The sequence below is a fragment of the Malurus melanocephalus genome, unplaced genomic scaffold (genome assembly GCF_030028575.1).
Source record: "Malurus melanocephalus ecotype Western Australia unplaced genomic scaffold, MMel_1.1 scaffold_434, whole genome shotgun sequence".
Lineage (NCBI taxonomy): Eukaryota > Metazoa > Chordata > Aves > Passeriformes > Maluridae > Malurus > Malurus melanocephalus.
In genome coordinates this window covers 23,145-43,291 of record NW_026623666.1, presented here as the reverse complement: position 1 = coordinate 43,291, position 20,147 = coordinate 23,145, and the positions used below count along the sequence as shown (strand labels likewise).

At 41.7% G+C, this 20,147-nt stretch overlaps 1 long non-coding RNA gene across 1 annotated transcript in view; it reads right to left on the bottom strand.

Annotated features, from left to right (window-relative positions):
- Positions 1-18,579, bottom strand: part of LOC130581770 (uncharacterized) — a 70,936-nt gene extending 52,357 nt beyond the window's left edge. Inside the window, exons 1-2 of the long non-coding RNA XR_008966264.1 lie at positions 18,416-18,579; positions 12,805-12,918 (exon numbers count right to left, since the gene is read on the bottom strand). This is a non-coding gene — a long non-coding RNA (uncharacterized LOC130581770). The remainder of the gene's footprint in view (positions 1-12,804; positions 12,919-18,415) is intronic.
- Positions 18,580-20,147: the final 1,568 nt, after the last annotated feature.

Below are 20,147 nucleotides of genomic sequence, written 5' to 3'. Positions count from 1 at the left end.
GGATGAAAGTTTTAAAACAGACCAGACTACTAATTACAGTTATTGTCCAGCATCATAGGAGAAGAGTCCTTTCAGCTCCAAGCTGTGGAAGTTCTTTTCCCAAGAAACAGTCAGTGTATAACTGCTGATGGCATGGGATTCTCTTTCTTTACCTTGTGGAAGAAAGGAAAACAGTCCTCCAAGGCCACTCTCTCAAATCTCCTGGCAGAACACAGCTTCTTCTAAGCATCCACTTGCTTCAGACGTGGGGTGGGGGGAGCCACCTCTTCCCCCCGCAGAACACAATTTCTTCTGAGCATCAACTCRCTTCAGACATAAGGGAGGCCAAGCCTCTTCCCCTTTCATTGGCTTATGATCAGTCCAAACCTCAAAGGTCAGGTTTTTTATCTTGGATGCAGGGCCTCTCTTCTATACAGGTCTCCCATTGAAGAAATAGTCCGTTTGAGAACAGCTTGTTTTCTCCATGTCGAGCACCACAGGAAAAAAAAAAAAAAAAAAAAAAGCAACCTGTCTTCTTCTTACTATGATCTTGGGTCTCCAATTTTTCCCTTACATCTCATCATCCTCCTCCTGTCTTCCCTCTGTGCATGACACTAAGAACCTAAAAACTAAATGGCGGCCACCCTCTATCTTGTTTTGAATCCTTCTTAAGTACAAATCATCACAGAGGTGTAACTAGCATGTACAATTGGTCCATCAACCTGACCAGCAGCCTGTCCATCAACCTCAGAGCCACAATGGATTGGTTCTAAAACACAGAGAGCAGGGCTCCTTTTKCTGGAGAAGGAGAAAGCTTCTAGARCTTTGTCACAGGAGCCATCTTTGCGGTATCCCGGTCCCATCCCCCCACCACCAAAAACTGGACTGAGTAAAACCAAGACACCAGGTTTTCTCCTGCAACCACCAGAAATAGAAAACTGATTTAAAAGGTGAGGAGCTGGAGAGACAGCCAGCAAACAGCCTTTATCAGTAGCTTTCTTCCAAAAGGTAAAGTTTTCAGAGGAACATCAAAGCAGGCATCGATAATATCGTTCTCACACCACAGAATGTCTCAAAAGCTCTGAAGCCAACATTTTCAGAAGAAAACCTTACAAGAATGATCTTGGCCTATCCTTAATTTTGCCCACAGTAAAAACMGTAGCCAATAAAGTCCTATTACTGTTGCTGCAGGTTGCTAGACACAAGCATTTCCAAAGCAGGATGTGCATGTTACATGATGTGGGAAATTTAGACAAAGTCAAGGAATTACCTTTTAATTTTTTTTACATGCATCTACTTCCAATAGTTATCAACCTGTGTTTACACAGGTAGGCCAAAACTAAGTTTGGAGTCAAAGTCTCAGTAAGTTTGATWCAGATTTTAGAGAATCACAAGCTAGAAGGTGCCTGATAAACACCACTCTGTTACAATGGCATCTCTCACTTATACTCAGCAGGGATATTTGTTCAAGCGACAAAAGAATTTGGTCTCAATCCCTCTCGCTGAGCAAGCTGCACTTGATCTGCACAGCCAATGAATAATAAATCAATGCAAATTACACCACTTTATCACTAACAACCATTTTCTGGTCAGCTACACCACAGAATAGAGTCTCTCCCACAGGAGACAAATAACCCCCAGTGTCTTAAAATAGGAGTTATTTATAGCCTGCAGGGAAACAATTGTGCTCTAATGTATAATTTGCACCACTGTTTATATTTCCAGTGAATTTGGCCCTGGAAATCTTCRGCTACAATGAAGGCACAAGCTGCTTTCATCACTCTTGCATGACRCTGCAAATTATTTTAATTGATGTTTGAACATTTCAGCTGTTAGGCAGCTCCCCATGCACCACAARTACCACCTTACACTTGACAACCAGGTCACTCATACCATTCTTAACCATCTGCAGCTTTTCTGGGTAACAGTTTTTGCTAGAGATTGCAGTTGGCTTAAAGTAGGAACTATCAAAGATAAAATAAATTTCCAAGTCCAGACAGCAGAAAACTTAAGAGAKAAAGGTTTATAACTCCCTCTCTATTAGTGCAGAAGAAAGCCATTCTTCTTCCAAAAGATGGATGGGTTTAGCCTGTCAGAGGTGTCAGCAGCTGCACAGATTTGGAAAAAGTGGCCTCGAGGGCACATTGAGGCCAGTCAGGGCCTCACCTTTTGCCAAGAAGATGGATGCTCCTTCTGTAGCATCATTTTCACAAGGATCTATCTAGAGCTTATCATTGAGCACTAGAGGAAAATATCRCATTGATGCCAGACTTTATCTATTCAAAACACTTACATGAGCATGTGCCTTGGGGTTGATGTGCCAGTCCTGTATTCCTATATCCCGTCAGCTTGTATGSCTAAAAGGTGGCTGTGCCTTTAAATGCAACCCAGAAGAAGGGGCAGGAGCAGCATAGGCAGTTTAAAAGCTGGGGCTGCTTTGCTTTTTGGACCTCAGCATCGGCGCTGCGGGAGTCCTTGCTCTCTGTGTGCAGCAGAGTTACATTGTTGCCATTTAGCTAGCTCGGGTTTGTTAGCTTGAGTAAACAGTTTTCCGAGGAGTGCCACCCTCTTTGCAGCTGCTGTAATTTTGCTCCTGGAGCAATTCACCGGCTGGTGGGGACAAGCAGTGCCGCTCCGTCTGGTCCTGGACTCCGAAAGAAGCCAAGCTGGCTACAGAAAAGTACACCAAGCCCTCTGTTTCATCCACCATAAGGAGAGGACTGATCCAGGTTTTGCCACTGTTGCCCATGCGCCACATGGACTTTTTTTTACTTTTGTCTCTTTTTTTCTCCAGGGACGTGAGCCGCCATCTTTCTCCACACAACATGGCCGAGCAGCTGTGGGGAGGAAGCAGCGTGCATTCCTGGACTTTTAAACATCTAACAGTTACTTTTTATCTGTGTCCTGTGGGCACTGTGTTTTGTTAATAAATTAMTTTATTTTTTTCTCTTCACTTTTGCCCAAACATCTATTTCATATTGGAGGAAAAAAAACCATCAAATTTTTCACTTCAGAGGAAACATTTACTCTGTAACATGTTTTCTCTGAAAACATTGTCTCAAACTGAGACTGCGCAGAATAATCCAACACACTATCACCAYAACATCATGCAAATCATGCACAGTTTTCTTACCCACAAAGGTTCAGTGTTGATGCACAAACTTCAATCTCTCAAATTCAAAATTCTCTCCTCATGCTTATATTAACAACAGGTAGCTTTGATGGCACAACCAACAGCAGTTCCTCCTGAATTCAGGGACCAACCACATGGACACCAACACAAGCACAAAACATGCAATGCTTTGGGTGCCATTCAGTGAATAATCCTGTCACAGGTAATGGCACATGAAACCTTGTGAACATTTGAGCCACACCAAGGGCACCAGGCATGGTGACAGCATTCACAGAAAACCTGTGGCGTGGAGGGAAGAGAGGTGGGGAAGGTGTCTCTGCGCCCAGCAGCTCCTACTGCAGGGAAACCCTGGCCTCCACTAGGTTRGACAAGGAAGCCAGCTCTCCAACAGCCCTGTGGGCACACCCAGGTCATCCTGGCTGCAAGGCAAGTTGGATCCAGCAGCCATGGGGAGACCTGCCCACCATGCCTCTTGCACCACTCCAAATTGAGCCAACCKCAGCTGCTCTGCGGTCTGAGGTTATCAGGGCAGAGATCTCTGCAAATAAAGAAATACAAACTGTGGGTGTCTGTTCYGACTCTCCTCCGTTTGTGACCAAGAAGCTTCTTTCAGGGCTGGCTTGACTTGCCCCAGAGGCTTCTCAGAGAGCTGTATAATAAAGATGATTGAAATGCAGACTATGTCAACAGACACTTCCTTTGAGAGAGGTAAACAGGAGGACAGCACCTTGTTCCTCAGAAATAACCAGACATACCTATAGGGCATGCAGAGCCAGCCAAGATCCTTTGGGGTYTTCTCTTCCTTTTTAAGAAGAAAACAGTTATTAACTTTTTTTCCCCTCAAATTTAATATTTAAAGAACAAAATGCTGGCAACATCCATAGCGATGTTATGTCAGCTGCTTATCCCAGGTCAAATAGAGTGCGACAGGGAGCAAAGGCTCCATGTGAATACTATCCCGTCAACTCAGTGCCATTCTGCTCCCCCCTCCCAGACAGACTGCTAAACTATGCTCAGCATCCAGACCCACAGCTTTCTGTCCAGCCTGCCCGAGAGGAAGGCATCCKCCTAGAAGGAAGAGGTAATTACATGCCAGACAGCACCTCTTTTAAGAGCTCCCATATGATCAAGTCCTCCCATGCCAGAAAGGARAAAACTGGATGTTCTTCCTTGGTTTAAATGCAGTGGTAGAAACAGAGCAGTGTAGGATRGCAAATAGGTATTTTTAACCATCCAGCTCATAAAAGAAGCAGAAGACAGCAACCTGGCATAGCATTTTAACAGTCATCGTGATGCCCAAAGTAAATTAACATAGGGACAGAGAAGGCAAAAATCACAACCTGTTCAGAAAACTATTCACTTTCCCAGTTTCTATTTCTCTAGCTTTAAGATATGTAAATCTATTTCTAATGCCTTTATTAAAATGCATATTTCTTAATCTTGCCATCCTTGTTATCCTAGTTCACAGTTTTTCCCTACTGTGTGAGGGCAAAGGCAGCAGCAAGGCTGTTCTGAGCCTTGTCAGGCACCTTTTCCCATGGGAGCCGAATGCATAGCAGGATATGACTAGAACCTCTTTTAGTACAAGACAGATCTAAATTCCCCCACTCTACAGCACTAGTGACATTTTCTCTTCAGCTATTTAGTAATTTTCCTGGTGCAAAGCATCATAGGTGGTGCCTTAATAACATGAACGGGACACAAGGGCTGGGCTGCTGCAGCCACCCTAAATGAGAGCCCTTGTTTGCACTCCCTGGCTTCTCTGTGCCTCCCCTCCCATYGCCAGGAAGTCCTGACATGACCAAAATTTACAGCAGTTATAACGCACTGTGCTAACTGCAAATTTTAATTAGAGAATTTGCCTCTGGTGTAATGCAGCAATAAGGAGAAAATGGGTGTCTCTGCTGTCTTCTAAGGATCTCTGTAGRCAGGCAGGTATGGACAGAGCTGAGCTTGCTCTGCCTGTGCTCCGAGCTGGCTTCCAGTTGAAAGCTGTGCAGGCACAGCATGCAGTGCACAAGCAATTAGGCCCTGCACTCAACACACCTCAGCTTGCCTGGATGACTGCGAACAGACATGAGAATTGTGCCCCTGTAGCAAAGGAATTTAAAAAAATACCAACACAAAAACCACACTGTTTCTTTACATCCARCACTTGTTTCCACTTGCCCTAACAAGCTTGCCAGTGTTGTCTTTCTCTTCTCATAGGTGTACGCTTTTAGAGGTTTTCTTTGCCTTGATGTTCATTACATTGAGGTCATTTGCAAATATTAAGCTATCATCTGCACAGAGATGATAGCAAGTATAAGAGAAGTATTATTCAGAAAGGATAAACCATAGTGGGCAGTGGATTATATTAAGGAACCAGTGAAGCCTGGATGACCCTTATCAGGGTGAGCCAGTTCTTGTTAACACCTCTAAATTAAGGTTTACTACTTCTGTTTTACTCTGGCTATTTTAAAAAAAGAATCACAGAAGAATAGCAAAACATGAACACAGAAAAAGAAAAAAAAAAAAAACAAACAAAAAAAAACCAGAGCAAAACCAACAGAACCATCTATTCTTTTTATTAGGAGGTTTACCAAGTGCCTAACAAGTCAACAATCAAGCCACTAAGACAACATAATAAAATTTAAGTAATTTTTTGAAGACTAGAAATTTTAAGTATCAACCAGCCTATATTTCTGTCATCTGACRCTTATCTTCTTCTAAATGCTGCTCAGATGATGATACCGAAGAGGAAAACAAGAAAAGGTTAGGAACAGCAGKGTTCTCAAGAGCAGACTAAGCAGAACTGACTTCTCCTTAGCACCCCAGAACCACATGAAAGCACCCATCTTCAGGCAGGATGACAGACTTTTCTCCTTGCTGTGGTTTCACTCGCTGAGCAGGAGCCCGGTGATTTCCAGCTCTAGCCTGGGGGTGAGTAGCCTTCTCTGCCCCTCCTCAGCTTTCCTACCCTRCCAGGCTAGTCTTCCCAGCAGGGGAGCTACCTAGCGGGAACTACYGACTCCARSCTCCAGCAGGATCCAGCAAGTCCTTCTTCATCATCATCTCCCACCTCCCATCCCTGCAGCAGSTTTGTGGAAGTGCTTTGGAGGGCAAATTAGTCCCAGAGGCCGCCCAGTTGACAGATGCCCTCCACTCTCAACGAGGGTATTTTGTTGAGAAGCACAACTTCACTTCTATATTTGATTTCTGGACCACACCTGTACTGCAGAGCATCAAAGAGCTGCCTTTGATCTCTCTTCACTTTCCTGCTTTGGGGCTCAAATTTAGCAAAGAGCATCCCTTAACACATGGCACCAGCTCCTGGTTCTGAGCTGTCATTACTGGTAGAGAGGAACAGCACCAGAGACAAAGAGATAAACTTCAGGGAGAAAGAGCATGTATAATTTCAGTAAATTCATCAGATAATATTAATTAATTCGGGAAACCCCCAGATTAAAAAAAAAAAAAAAAAAAAAAAAAAAAGGAAAAAAAGTTCCTTCACCCTTTGCAAAGCCAAAAGAACATAAGTCCTAAATACCTTTTCCTCTTGTTCCCTTGGCACCAAGACTGGGATAGAGCAGGTCAAGCAACAACATAACGACTTTGCATGCTGTTGGGCTGCTATTCAAAAAACAAGACAGAATATGAATGTAACCTGATTTCAAGGGGATCTGGGAGAGCCTTAATGCCAAAGTTCRTATGCCAGCTTTGTAATTACCAAGATCTCAGACCAGCCCTTGTTTCTGAGTACTGGCCTAGATTAACAAGTCACCTGAAAGTTTACAGTAGGAAAACCATATGGCCATATTCCTGTAGCTACATGTGTACAATAATTATGGCATAGGTAAGCAATAACACATGCCCACGGCATCGCACTTGGTGAGGCACGAGGCTTACGTGCATGTCTTATTATGACTTCAGACTTCAAAGTACCTCATTGCTCAGACAAAAATTGGTAGCCTACTTTCTTGTAAAACACATATAAGGATCTATTGCTATAAAACACTTAGAGGTGTTGATATAACACAAGATTTAAAGTGTGGGTACCAGAACTGTGAAGGGGGGAAAGAGAATCTTAAAATATTTTTCTATATTGTTTTACAGGGAATGCACTTTCAAGTAGCAGCCAAAACAAAGTATCACTTAACTTAAAAAAAATGCCACTTTCATGCCAATGCCTGAAATCAGGTTTCTTTGCAGGCACTTTAAGCTTATGTTCCCCTCTGAGAAACCTCTTTTTTTCTAATGCATCATCTACTTGATTGCTTTCAGACCTCAAATCAATCAAGAAATCCCATCACAATCGCATGGATCAGCAGCTGACATTTGTGCATGACAATATATGAAAAAAAAAGAAACCCAAGAAGTGTTTCCCTTTTACATGGCCTTTTCAAAATAGGACCACATTTTACAAAAGTACATTTTTTTATGAAGATTGGTCTCTAAGTGAATAGCACCAACTTCAAAGCAAATGTTTCAGCGAGGGCTGTTGCAACATTTTAGTTCTTACATGATCTCCAAGGCTGCAGAGTGACCTAGGAGGCAGCCATAATGAGACACAGACAGTGAATAAAGCACTGATTTAATTATGTTGTTTGATATATGATGACCTCATCCACTGCTGTTTATACTACTATAGTGCTTGAAATACTCTATCGACATATGGGAAGGCACAGGCTCCAGCCTGAAGAGCTTACACTCTCCAAGACAGAAACCAGATGAAGGGTGTTCTCTTCCTGTAGCTTATAGTAGGTTTTGAAGCTTTGCTCATTTCTATCAGGTCTCAAATGTGCACTGAGTGCTGGAAGCAGGTTGCTGAGCCAGCTTGCTGTACAAAATACACACTCTTTGATTACAGAAGAGATTTGTGTTATGTCAAATTCTATGTTTTCTTGCACAGTAAACAATGGCAAGAAGCAACCATTGGTGAGAAGATGGGAAGTTATACCTGTTTACAACATTTCCACCAAACTCCTTGAGTTATGGAGATACCTCGTGCCCCTGAATGAGCTTTGACCCACTGTTGCCTTCTGCTACAAAAAAGAAGAGTGGAGGAAGGAACCAGTACAACCTGAAAGATCTTCCACCAAGGCAACTGTGCTGTAGCCATCTCCTTCCAGAAAATTAACTGCCAAGGCTCAGAGTTTGGTTAAACTCTGAGCCTTAAACTTATTTTGCACTACTGATTGAGATTCCCTGAAAAAAAAAAGCAAAAAAAAAAGCAGTAAAGTAACTCTTTATGGTGTTAATGCCATGAAAATCTCCATGAGGAAATGAGTAGTTCTGTATTCAGTGCACCATCTGCCAACCATGCAGTAAATAAAGCCATACAAGAAATGGTGAGAAACAAAACATCAACAACCTACCCACTCATTAAGCATTAGCCATGCTGTGTGCTGAACAATATGCAGGCCTTGGGGGGTGGGGGCGAGAGGGGAAGCACGCAATCCTCTAATTAAAGGCAATCAAAATGAATATTTACAAAGGGGATGAATGAGTAGCTTTAACTGTAGAATTTTCTAGCCTCTGATTGCTTGGGTTTGCAAGTTCAGCCCTTGAAGTTCAGCCCTGTCCAGCAATCTAAATGCCTAACTAAAGGCTTTATCTTATTCTGTATAGAAGGAGATCCATAAAACACATGCAGTTGACACACTCGTTGACACACGTTTTTAGGTACACACACACTCGTACAGGGATCATTGCTTTCACTGCCTCCTATCAGGGAAACCAGACAAAAAGACAGGTTAGAGAAGAGATATCCCAGCTCAATTTTGTTTTAAGGTCATTCTGAAACAGCAACGGGAATTCAGTACATCCTCTCTCGTATAGTGAGCTTTCTCAGCAACACTACATTAAAAAACTTCTATTTAAAACACAATCCAAGGAGTCCTGCTAGCAAGGATAAAAGATCCAAAGAGTATAAATTAAATACAGTATTAGCAAAGAAAAACATGTATTTGAAAACATTTCAGATGATACACAGAACTTAACCAATGAGAAAACATTTGCCCAGTGTAGATGAAAAATACTGAGCAAATTTAGTTAGCTGAGAGACGCTAACAGTAACATGTTTTCATTTTCTYTTCAAACTCTGGTACAAATTCAGCTAATATCACTTTGTATGATCTCATACCAGGATAGGAGCCAAAAGTTTAACTTGAAATCTTTGCAGTTATCAGATCTGGAAAACTTTTCAATCACTTAAGTTTGAGAAACATTTAAAAAAGAAAAAAGTATCAGAGATAAAAGGCCAGGGGCTTGAAACATTTATCACTTCATCATACTCTTCCATTTGATGCTAGGTCAGCATCTTTACAGATACAATAAAATGTTTGCTTTACCTATATTTTGAGTTGTTTTGAAAAAATAAAACCAAATTGATGAACAGACAGGGTTAGAAACAGACACAGAGTAACAAGGCCAAGTAATTCCTATGGAGTTCAAGCTCCTTAGTGAGCATGTACAGGAGTACAAAGCTCCCAGGCAAAAGTTGAATTTTCCAATACTTGATTCCAGCAGTGGAAAACTGCAAACACACAGCCATGTTGCTTTGGTGTCAGCCTCACAAACCCTAGCTTTGCCAAGCAGTGGGAAGGCCACAGTGCAGTGCACATAAGATGAGTGTGATGCTCCCAGAAAAAATCCCAGGATTGATACAGCTGGCCATGCTCTTCCCTCTGCTTTTCCATGGCACAGGGGATCCAAGGCCTGCCCGCACCACAGCTCGCTCAGCACCACCTCCTTTGYACCACTACCAGGGGTCTGGGAAAAGCAGGACAAGCTCACAAAACCCTCAGACTGAGCCAGGAAAAGGTGGGAAGAGGAAGACAATGGGATGTACAGGAGAACACAGTGCCCTGTTGGAAGCAAACCCTATCAACACATTTCAGCAACTGCTAAAATAGGAGACTCCCTGCTCCATATGACTCCATGTAGGGACCAAATGAGGAAAGATGAGGGTAACGAGTACTTTTCTGGCATGYCTCTGACACCTCCAGTCTCTGATGAAACAAATATACCACAAACACCTTGCAAGCACAATTGCAGCCAGAGAAAAAGCAGACACAGGGTAGAAGTGAATACAACCACAAGCTCAGACATGCCCATACCATGCCAAGCTGATCACCTTTTTGAGAGAATATGCCAATTTATGAGCTATTAGGTCAGCTCCAGACCTGTTCTGGTTTCAGGCAGGAGTCACATCTTGCCATGTGACAGCCACCCTACCCCCTACAGGAAAAATGCTTCTCATGGGAAGCCCTAATCTTTAAATCATTCACGACCATTTTAATCTTACCATTAAGCAGGGAATATTCAGGCCAGAATTTAGCTAGGACAAAAGTCAGGCCAGACTTCCTAGGACAAAATTCAAAAYAAAGTTTTAAAACACTGGCTTTTTCTAAGCAAGTCAGTATATGAAAGATAGGGCGGGGAAAGCATATTTTCAGAAACCACCACAAGACACTCAGGTGTGGGTTTGTAGGTCAATGGGTTACCAYAGGTTGTTTGACCACATGCAGACCTCTTCAAAAAAACTCAGCAAATACAAGAAGTACTGCCAAAATGTTTCCATYGTTTTCTCAGACTTACATTAAAACATTCTTTGTGCATGCAAACAAATATAGAGAGATTTCTCCATTTCCTTACTGAGAAAAGTGATTTTTCCTTCTCTCCAATAAGATTTCCATCATCCACTGGTGGAAAAAAAAAAAAAAAAAACAACAAAAAAACCCCAAGAAAGCTGCAAATTGAATCTTACCACTGTGTATTTCCCGATGCAGATCCCTGCTCTCCCATTACCTTCCAAAACTCCCCCTCAAAACACTTGTTTCCTCATTATTGCCTGCACATTTCTCACTCTTTGCTCTTTTCATATTCAGAAAGACTGATTTCTGGTTCCCTGAATTTTTCTTCATCTGTCTCTCATCATCTGCAGGGGACTTCATACTTGGTTCCAAACACAGCCCACTAAGAAGCATCTCTGGAGGAAATAAAAGTGTTTGGTGTAGATGGCTGGACAGAAAGATCCCCACCCCCTTTACTCTCCACTTCATCCTTTCATCCTGCTTTCTGTTCTGGAAAAGCCACACAAGTAACTATTCCCATTTGTTTTTCTCCTTCACTCACTGAGCTCCAGATGCTTTTGCTACACCACTGACCCCCTCTTTGCTCYGCTGCCTACCCTTTTACCCTCTCCAGGTGCTGGGATACTCCTCAACCTCGCTGTAGCCTGCTCCTCTCCAGCACACACTTGCACCTGCTGCAGATTTCCACTTCAGGYAAAGCCTCAGACATCATCCCTGACATCTTCACAATAACATTACGCAATAACACATCTTCACAATATAACACAATAATATTCTTGTCTTTTCTCCCTGCAGCACCCAATGCATTCCCTTTGGCTKCAGGGCTGTAGGCAGCATGGCATCATCTTGGTTCTGGTCCTCTGTAGCTGAGAGTGCTGTCCAGACACACCTATWTCTTTTAGCTGTTGCCTGCTCCCAGGTACAAGAGCAAAAGACTGAAGGTCATCCCAAACTGCTCTAGATGGTGCAGCCTCCCTTTTCAGCCCCATACACAATTAGACAAAATTAATCTAATCTAGATTCAAGAATCACARGGAAGTTTAAACTAATACAAAAATTCTGCTATCACTCTGCCAGTGCTAGGGTTCATTTTTACCAGTTCTTGAGTATTTCTTGTACCACAACTTGGTGAAAGAGCTGTCTGGTCAGCAAGACCTGCAGTTGAAAGCTCATCCTGTTAGGCACTGCTCAGCACTGGTACATGCATGGGACAACATACAAGGTCCTGCGTGTATTGATGTAGAAGAGAGAACCCCTGCCAAAAGCCAGGGCTTCAACACCATGTGCTTTTSTAACAGGACTTGGATCTTTTCCCTTTGAACAGGTTGTACTAAGAAGAACAGATCTTACTCATTGGTCAGTATCTGAAAGTGATATATTCTAGGTACTCACTAAGTTGAAAGCAATTAGAATGTCAAGATGTAAATTCCACAGAAAGGTCATGTGCATTTCTAATGATGGCCCCATGTATCTGCAGGCAGAGCCAGAGAAAGACAATCTCAAGGGAAGCCCCATTTATCCTCCTACAGGGTTTGGCCTTGGAGCTTCTTTCCTCCCSTCTGTGGGCAGGAATATAGCAAGGGAGTGGGGCAGAAAGACCCCCAAACTGGATTTGCAGTCACTGGAACGCATCAGCTCCACTGTAACAGGCTTTGGGAACAGCMCAGGTGTGCTATGGACACACCTGCTGCTGTTACAGACCTCTCTGTTTCACTAACAAATACATAAAACTCAATCTTGCACTTTTCTCCAGCAACAGCCTCTCTCGGAATCAGTTCAAGAAAGGCTAAATTCATTTTGTCAGTTCAGATTTCTTTGACATTGGGCTAAAGACTTTCAAATACAGAACATTTACATCAGAGAGTTGGGCGGGGGGGGGGGTAGGGAGGTGAGATTTACAGGAAAATCACACTTTTTTTAATGTAAACTCTCTTATTACTAAACAGGAACAGCAAATTCTGAAGGCTGATGTTTGTAATTAGGAGGCGTATCTGTAGTATCTGAAATTTCTCCCATTCTTACACACAGCCATCTGAATTGTATCTTCCTGTTTTGACTAAAAACCTTCTGAAGTAAGGACTGAGTTAGTTATAAACTATTTCATAATCCACTCACCCGTCCTTCCTGGAGCAGGAAGAAGGGGCATTCAGAATCCTCCATGTGAGCCCTTCAATCCCATTCACACCTACTTCAGAAGTGTAAATCCTCACATTTCTCTGTGACTCAAGCCTGAAATGAAGAAAAACAGGACAAAAGCACTAAGCAACTTTATGTYATACACCGATAAAAAATAAAATTATAATAACAGGTGCTTTTAAACAATTTGTTCATACTATWTTATGTCTTGTGAATACTCAAGTCGAAGACATTGCTCTAATTCAAGGTCAAATGACTGTAAAATGACAGAAAACACAATGCTTTTACACAATTACATAGTCTTTTATTTCAGGACTTTTCCTGTTCAGTTACAATGAATACCATTTAGGTACTACAAGCACTTCAGTMACTGGACAAAGTCCAAAATTTCAGTCAGGATGCTTCCTCACTAAAAATTTTCTTGAACAGGAACACAACCTGGAATGCAGTCTTAGAACAAAGCCTTGAGGAATAAAATTTATTGAAATTCATGCTACAAAAAGGAAGCTGAATTGTGTCAGCGGAAGACAAATCCACTCTCGAGAGCATATTTTCTTGTTCTCTGTGTTCACTAGTTCATCTGCTCCTCTACTGATTTTCCCAAATMATGTCTAAAGGTAGGACAAAGGTACTGGGTAGGGGCAGTGGGTGATGACCCTGAAACACTCCCAGCACACCTTCACACTGTGACCTCTGCTACTCCCAAGGCACACACAGAAACTGCGGCCCATCTTGGAAACATGGACTGCAGCAGGATGGAGATTGCASTTTCTGCAGCCAAAAGGTAAAGACTGAGACTTAAACCCTGCTAAGTAAAGAGTAATAAAAGATTCAACATGGTAGCTAAAATTAGGTACAAAATCCTCCATATTTTTACATCACTCATGCCACTACATTCTCATGAAAATATGTTCTTATGCCATTTATTTCTTATTCTTACATTTATAATTCATTTTTATGCAGCATTATTATACATTATACAGTTTTCTCAATTACACCGCATGCATTTATGTGTGCATGTGTATAACTTCGAAAGAAAAATCAACATAAGCAGGCATTACAGCCAGAAACTGAGGAAGTTTTAAAGTACATGTCTGTGACAATGAAACATGTAGCATGAACTGAAGACACAAAGGCCTGGCAAATTTGTGGCATCCAGGTATTCAACCCTGAGAACAGCATTAGAGATTCTTCCAGTGCTCAGAGTCAAACAAAAGCTGACTTCTGCAAAACATTCTGGAAATCCCGAGAAGGATAAAAGAAAGGATATTTTGTCAGCAATAAACTTTTGCTTTATCTAAGAGTGCTGACTGAACCTTTACTTTTTTAAAATAGTATTTCTTCAACACATGCTGGAAACAAATGCAGTTTACTGCACAGGGCTCACAGAACTTTGTCGTTACAGGCTTCTGGTGGTTTAGTTTATACCTGGAGCAGRCACAGCATCTACAAACACTGATTTAAAATTGCTCTAATTCTGTGTGATTAAACATAATCTGCTGTGTTCAGTTACCTTGCTCAGGAATGTACAGTGCATTAAACTCGTAATGCAGAAAAGATCACTGAACTTCATGAATGGAAAGACCCACCTTCAAAATGTTACAGCCTCATGTTTTCTGATTTAAATAACTAAAACTGCAGAAATAAAAGCTACCCTTGGAAGCCCCTGAGGGATGGAAATCACTCTTGTTTGGACCTCTCTGGAAKTGACAGAAAAGATGAAAATCCTAATTTGATTGATTAACCAAATGTATCATCATAAAAAACATTGCTCAGATCCTTTACTTCAGCTACTGGATCATTTTTGAGGTCCACGATGAGGTCATGAGCTTCCCCAGCTCAATTAGGCAGGCTCATTATTAGAAGAGTTACATATGAAGCAAAGTATGGTCTGTAAATGTTCATGACTCACTCCTCATGTACTTTGTGTTGACTGCAAAGAACATTTCAAAGAAGTTATCTATGATAACTTCTTGAAACACAGAGAAACACACTTTGAAATCTGCTGACAGCTTTAGTGAACAAAGAAAGCCAGAAGTTTCAGATAGCTCTGGAAAAAAAACACTTGAAATGTATGCTTTGTTGCTCAAGAGTTTAAGGAGGAAAAAAAAAAAGAAAAAGAAAAAAGATGAGCTTCCAAATAAAGATGAGTTCTTTAATGAGCAGACCTTGAAGTTCATTCTCAAGCTTGAGTGCACTGAAACCAAAGGACACCTGGATTTCTTGAACTGGCCCTATAACAGCATGCTACAGATATTTGCCTCATTGCATGCACACACAAATAAACCATATTACATWCCCTTTATCATAATCTCTGCAAAAGAAGAATTTTGTTCTTTTTAACATATTCAGAACAATACCATCTTTATTAAAAACTAAAGATGGCCAGATAAAATGCTTGCCTTAYTTTTTTATGCAACCATGTGCCTGTATTTCATGAGGAGCTAACTGAATAATTAAATCAAGATACAAAGCAGAGATACTGAAGAGTATTTCACCTTCTCTGTAACTTATACTATCCAGGCAATGAATAATATTCATCTTTTAATACTTTTATCTATAAGGGGAATAAACTTTAGAACACTCACAGAAGCTCAATCCTTCTTTTCARAAGCCTGCCAAAGTCATTCTGAAACACATATGCCAAACATACATAGCAAAGAAAAATGCAAGGGCCTTCCTAGCATTTGGGAAAACATGAGGGAAGAGAGGAGCCATCAGAACAATCAAATAAAACACAATGGATTAAATTRGGCTGCTTAAATACATATGTCCATAAATCATCCTCCACAGGATCTTCCTACAAAATGTTCACACAAGACTGTGTGTAAACACACATGGGAAGGGGTGGGATGCAGCCCTGCCTAAACAGACCTAGCTACCACACCACAAGCCAGGCAAGATGGTGAAATTTCCCTTTTTCCCTGTTTTTAGTGCAAGGAAATCATAGAAAGTAAGGATCCTGCCCACCCTGGGCCTGCAGCTGACAGGCAGCCTTCTGTTAGGGTTATGTGGAATGGCTTCACACATGATGGAGAGGGGAGTGCCTGCACAGGGGAACCTCCACCACAKCTCCTCTGCCTTTGCACCCTGGGCACGTAGGGCTGCGCTTGAAGGGTCAGKCAGGGCCAGGCACATGCCAGGGTGCACAGAATCAGCTCAAATGCTCAAAAGAAGCAGCTTCAGATGCAGAAAGCCAGCAATTGCCAATTGCTTTTTAACACAACACTTGCAGAAACACCCACATGCACACACACACACACATAAGTGGGGAGGGGAGGTACAGAGCACCATCTCTGCTTTAAAAACACTTTGAAATAGAGTAAGCTAAAGATCAACTGATTGTGAGGTTTTCCTGGAAATGTAAATATACTTCTAAAAAAATCCATCTTTCCTCCTCCAAAAAGTGCTATGCTTGCCCCCACAGCCAGGAGATTTCCCAAATCATCAGTACCACTAATGATCTTTTGACTGCTGCTTTAACAGGTAAAATCATATCAYTTAGTCAACACAATGCAGATATGACCTAGTTTGGCTGCATTTCTTCCCAAGATATTATCAGAGAAGTGGCAATTTGAGCCTCAGCACCTTAGAAAAATAATGAATATTTACTTATACCTATTTCAAGTCTGTCCAATGCAGCCACAGCTTGGTTTTGTGGGGGTAGGGAGGGAGGTTTCAGGGCTTTCTTTCTTAATAAAGACCATAAGTAATGTGACCCACAGGGCTCTCAGGGGAGARGAGAGTCTGGATCCCTCATAGAGGAATCCACCATAAAGAAATACAACAAGATAGAAGGCAGATCCTACAAATGTGGGTCACGTCACTCTATGTGCCATGACGGTCACCCCCAGTGCGCTATTTCTTACTCTGACCCCTATCATCCCCCACTGGTATGGAACTGGAGGAAGAACAGTGGCAGCAGGAACCCCCATTCAGCCAGCTCACATCACAGAGAAAAAGCAGCATCAAGACAACCTTGTTGTRCCTTCTCTCATAAGAGCAAAGAATTGCACACAGAATAAGCTGAGTTGGAAGGGACCCACAAGGATCATCGAGTCCAACTCCTGGCGCTGCACAGGACAATCCCAGTGTCACAATGTGTGCCCAAGAGCATTGTTCAAATGCTTCTTGAGGTCCACCAGGCTTGGTGCTGTGACCACTTCCCTGGCCTGCTATGTGTGCCCTTGGCTCACAGTACAGCATGAAAACAGAGTTTGGGATGAATGAGACAGCCAAGGGCCCACAGGGATGTGGCTGGAACAGGGGCRAGGTGCCAGAAAACAGGGCTGCAAAAATTCCTCTCCTGGGCCACCACTGGGGCAGAAGACCTAGGGCTCAGTGCAAAGCTCAAGTGGGAGATAAAATGAGGCTGAGGGAGAGATAAAGTGTGGGGGCTGACAGAACAGGGGGGCTCCAGTAAGCCAGGGCAGCAGGACTGACTGCTCTCTCCCACTGAACTCATCTGCACGCAGCTGAGATGAAAGCTGTAATCTGCCCCTCACACCAGCCACTGTAGCTTGCAAATACCTTCAGGCAGACATCATAAACTTCATTACACCTGGCTAGCCTCAGGTTTTTAGCATAGAATCCCAAAACATTACCCCCTCCTGCTTTCCACCTCACTTTCAAAGGGGAAAATACATACATATATTCCAACAACGTTTCATAACTTCCAGAAATGCATTCCTGCAGACATGCTGTACCCTAACRCAGCCTTTCAAAGCACAGAGAGAGCTGAGGCAGGTACCCAGGGGCCCTGTCTGCCAGCACCTGTGTGTGAAACCCAGCACTGAGACCATCCCATCTGGGGCTCTCTCTCTGCCCTCTCAGGGGGCTCTGTATCCATCAGCCAGGACTGCTCTGTCCCACACTGCTGCAGGAAGAGCTCTGCTTCTCCATGGGAAGCTAAAGGCTGAAAGGAAGGCATGCTTGCCCAGCTGCTCACTATTTTTAGGCTGGCCTGTTATGAAGTTCTAATAAGGACATACCTTGGGTTATCTCCGATAAGGACATACATTGGGTTATCTGCCACTTCATTGCCGGTCACAGCCCTGAATTGCCAGTCCARCCTCTTTGCTTAGATTGACAAAAGCTTTGCATTATGCAGCTTTGGATGAGAATCATCTTTAAATGGAAAAAAGTGAACTATTTTCATTTCTCTTATTTTCTTCTTGACAAGATTTTTTTAATAAATCTACAATATGCACGGAAATGCACACATTCCTTGAAAACTAACTGTAAAGCTAGTCATTAACTGTAAAAAAAAGGAAGACTGCCATCTGAAATTTTGTTTTTATTTTAAAAAGACTGAAAAAATATTTTAGATGCAACTTCATATCCAAGTTCACCAAGAGTAGATAGCTAAATTCAGCAGAATAGAAATCAGTGAGTAGAACTCAGGAGTTTGCTGCTTTCAAGTTAAAAACCACCATCTCCACGTCTGGGGAAGAGTTGTATAGCCTCCACAACCTGCCAGCTAAATGTCTGTTGTGGTATTTTCTCTGTTTTAAATTTTTTATATCCAAGGTACAATCTGAATAACAACTATAAATGGACAAGGACTTAATAAAGSAAATAATATCTTTACCTTTGCTGATGACAGCAAAAGATACCCACTCTTAAATGCCTGATTCCACCAAGTTKTACCTCAACCACGACTCTGAGCATAGGCCAGTAAAGTATCCTRCTTCAGTGTTCAGAGAAGGGGTCTTGTACATAATAGACATAATTTTATCTTTTGCATTCTTTTTTAACCCTGAAAGAAAGCATAACCAAAAAAGTAATCTATTAAAATAATCTATTGCATTCTTGCAGTTCTCATTCTTTAAAAGARTATTTGTTATGTGAACTAAGGAATAAAATGAGCACAGAAGCAAAACTACAGTGCATCAGCTTYCAGCTTTCCAGGCATTATCAGTGGTCAACTTTCAAAAAGGAAACAGCTTCCTCTGTTTCCACAGCTTTCATTTAGCTATAAACTTTCTTTATAGATGTGACTTATTCTGGCAACAATTAGTCCATTACCTACAGCCTTCCAAAAAAATTAGCAGCTACTCAGAAATAAGCAAAATTTATGAGCTTAATCATACTCATTTGGGGAAGAAGAAGAAATCTGGCTTATCTTCAGCCATTATTCCTTAAAAAGACAAAGTATAAAAAGTCATTACAATGTCTTGAACTCAGGAAGAGACCATCAGTTTCGGAAGAAAAAATTAGGTTTGTGTAAAAGCTTTTACCATAGGCAACCTAATATACAGGATAGAATTCAACAAGACACAGTTAGGAATATACATTATGACACATTCAAGGAAGCTGCCCTGCATAACTCAAAACTTMTTATCCAGTGTTTATTTAGAAGATCATTTTTATATAATATTTGATATCAAATATTCAGTAAAGTCTCAGGATACTAGGATTCCAGCCTTGTGTGTAAACTTAAAAACTAAGTAAATTTAATTTTCTTCCCGTCGAAAACCATGACAATTGAACTAAATTCTCTACAATGCCTCTTGCAACACTTAATATATAAAACTCTTCTTGAGCTATTTCATCCTGGATCTCACCTTCTCCTATAAGTCACACAGCTAAAACAGAAATTGCCAAAGATAAAAACTCACAGCYTTTATCTGACAAGAGTTTTGTAACTTCTGAGACTGCATCAGACACTGCAATATTACCAAAATGGACACTATTTCAATCTTTATTATTTTTCAGCAGAAAAATAGTTAAAATAAAATACCAAATACTAAATACCAAGCATTGCTGTCCCAGAATTCAATACTACACAGATGAAAGGGACAGTTTACGCTCCTCTGACCCATAGCAAAAGAAATCAAGCCTTGCATTCAGATCATGCTTGGAAATTTTCTCTGGTATTATTACAACAATATATTTCTGTGTAACTCCTTTCCCAAATCTGACTGGTATTTTCTGACAGGAATGTCACCCGTCAGAAAAAAAACTAAAAACTCATCAGCTGAAAAAAATGTTTCATGAAACATAACAGWTTCAAAGAGACGGTGAAGAAACACATATCCTAAATGCTCTGATTCCCAGAAGGTGCCCTGGCTCTCTATTCCCAGGTTGGGGAATAGCCTAGGGAGAACACAGCTGAGGGGATTTAGAGAGACACCCCCAGTTTGCAAGAAGCAATGTCTTTCAGATGTGAAATGTGYTTGTTTCATCAAAGCAGCCTGGGCAGTGGCAGCAGTACAGCAAGAATCGATCTTTCTGTGGTCCTCCAAAACCTCCAGTGCCCACAAACGGAGGGATGGAGAAGTGTTTGCAGTTCTGCATGGGCAGGTTAGAAGGCAGCATTG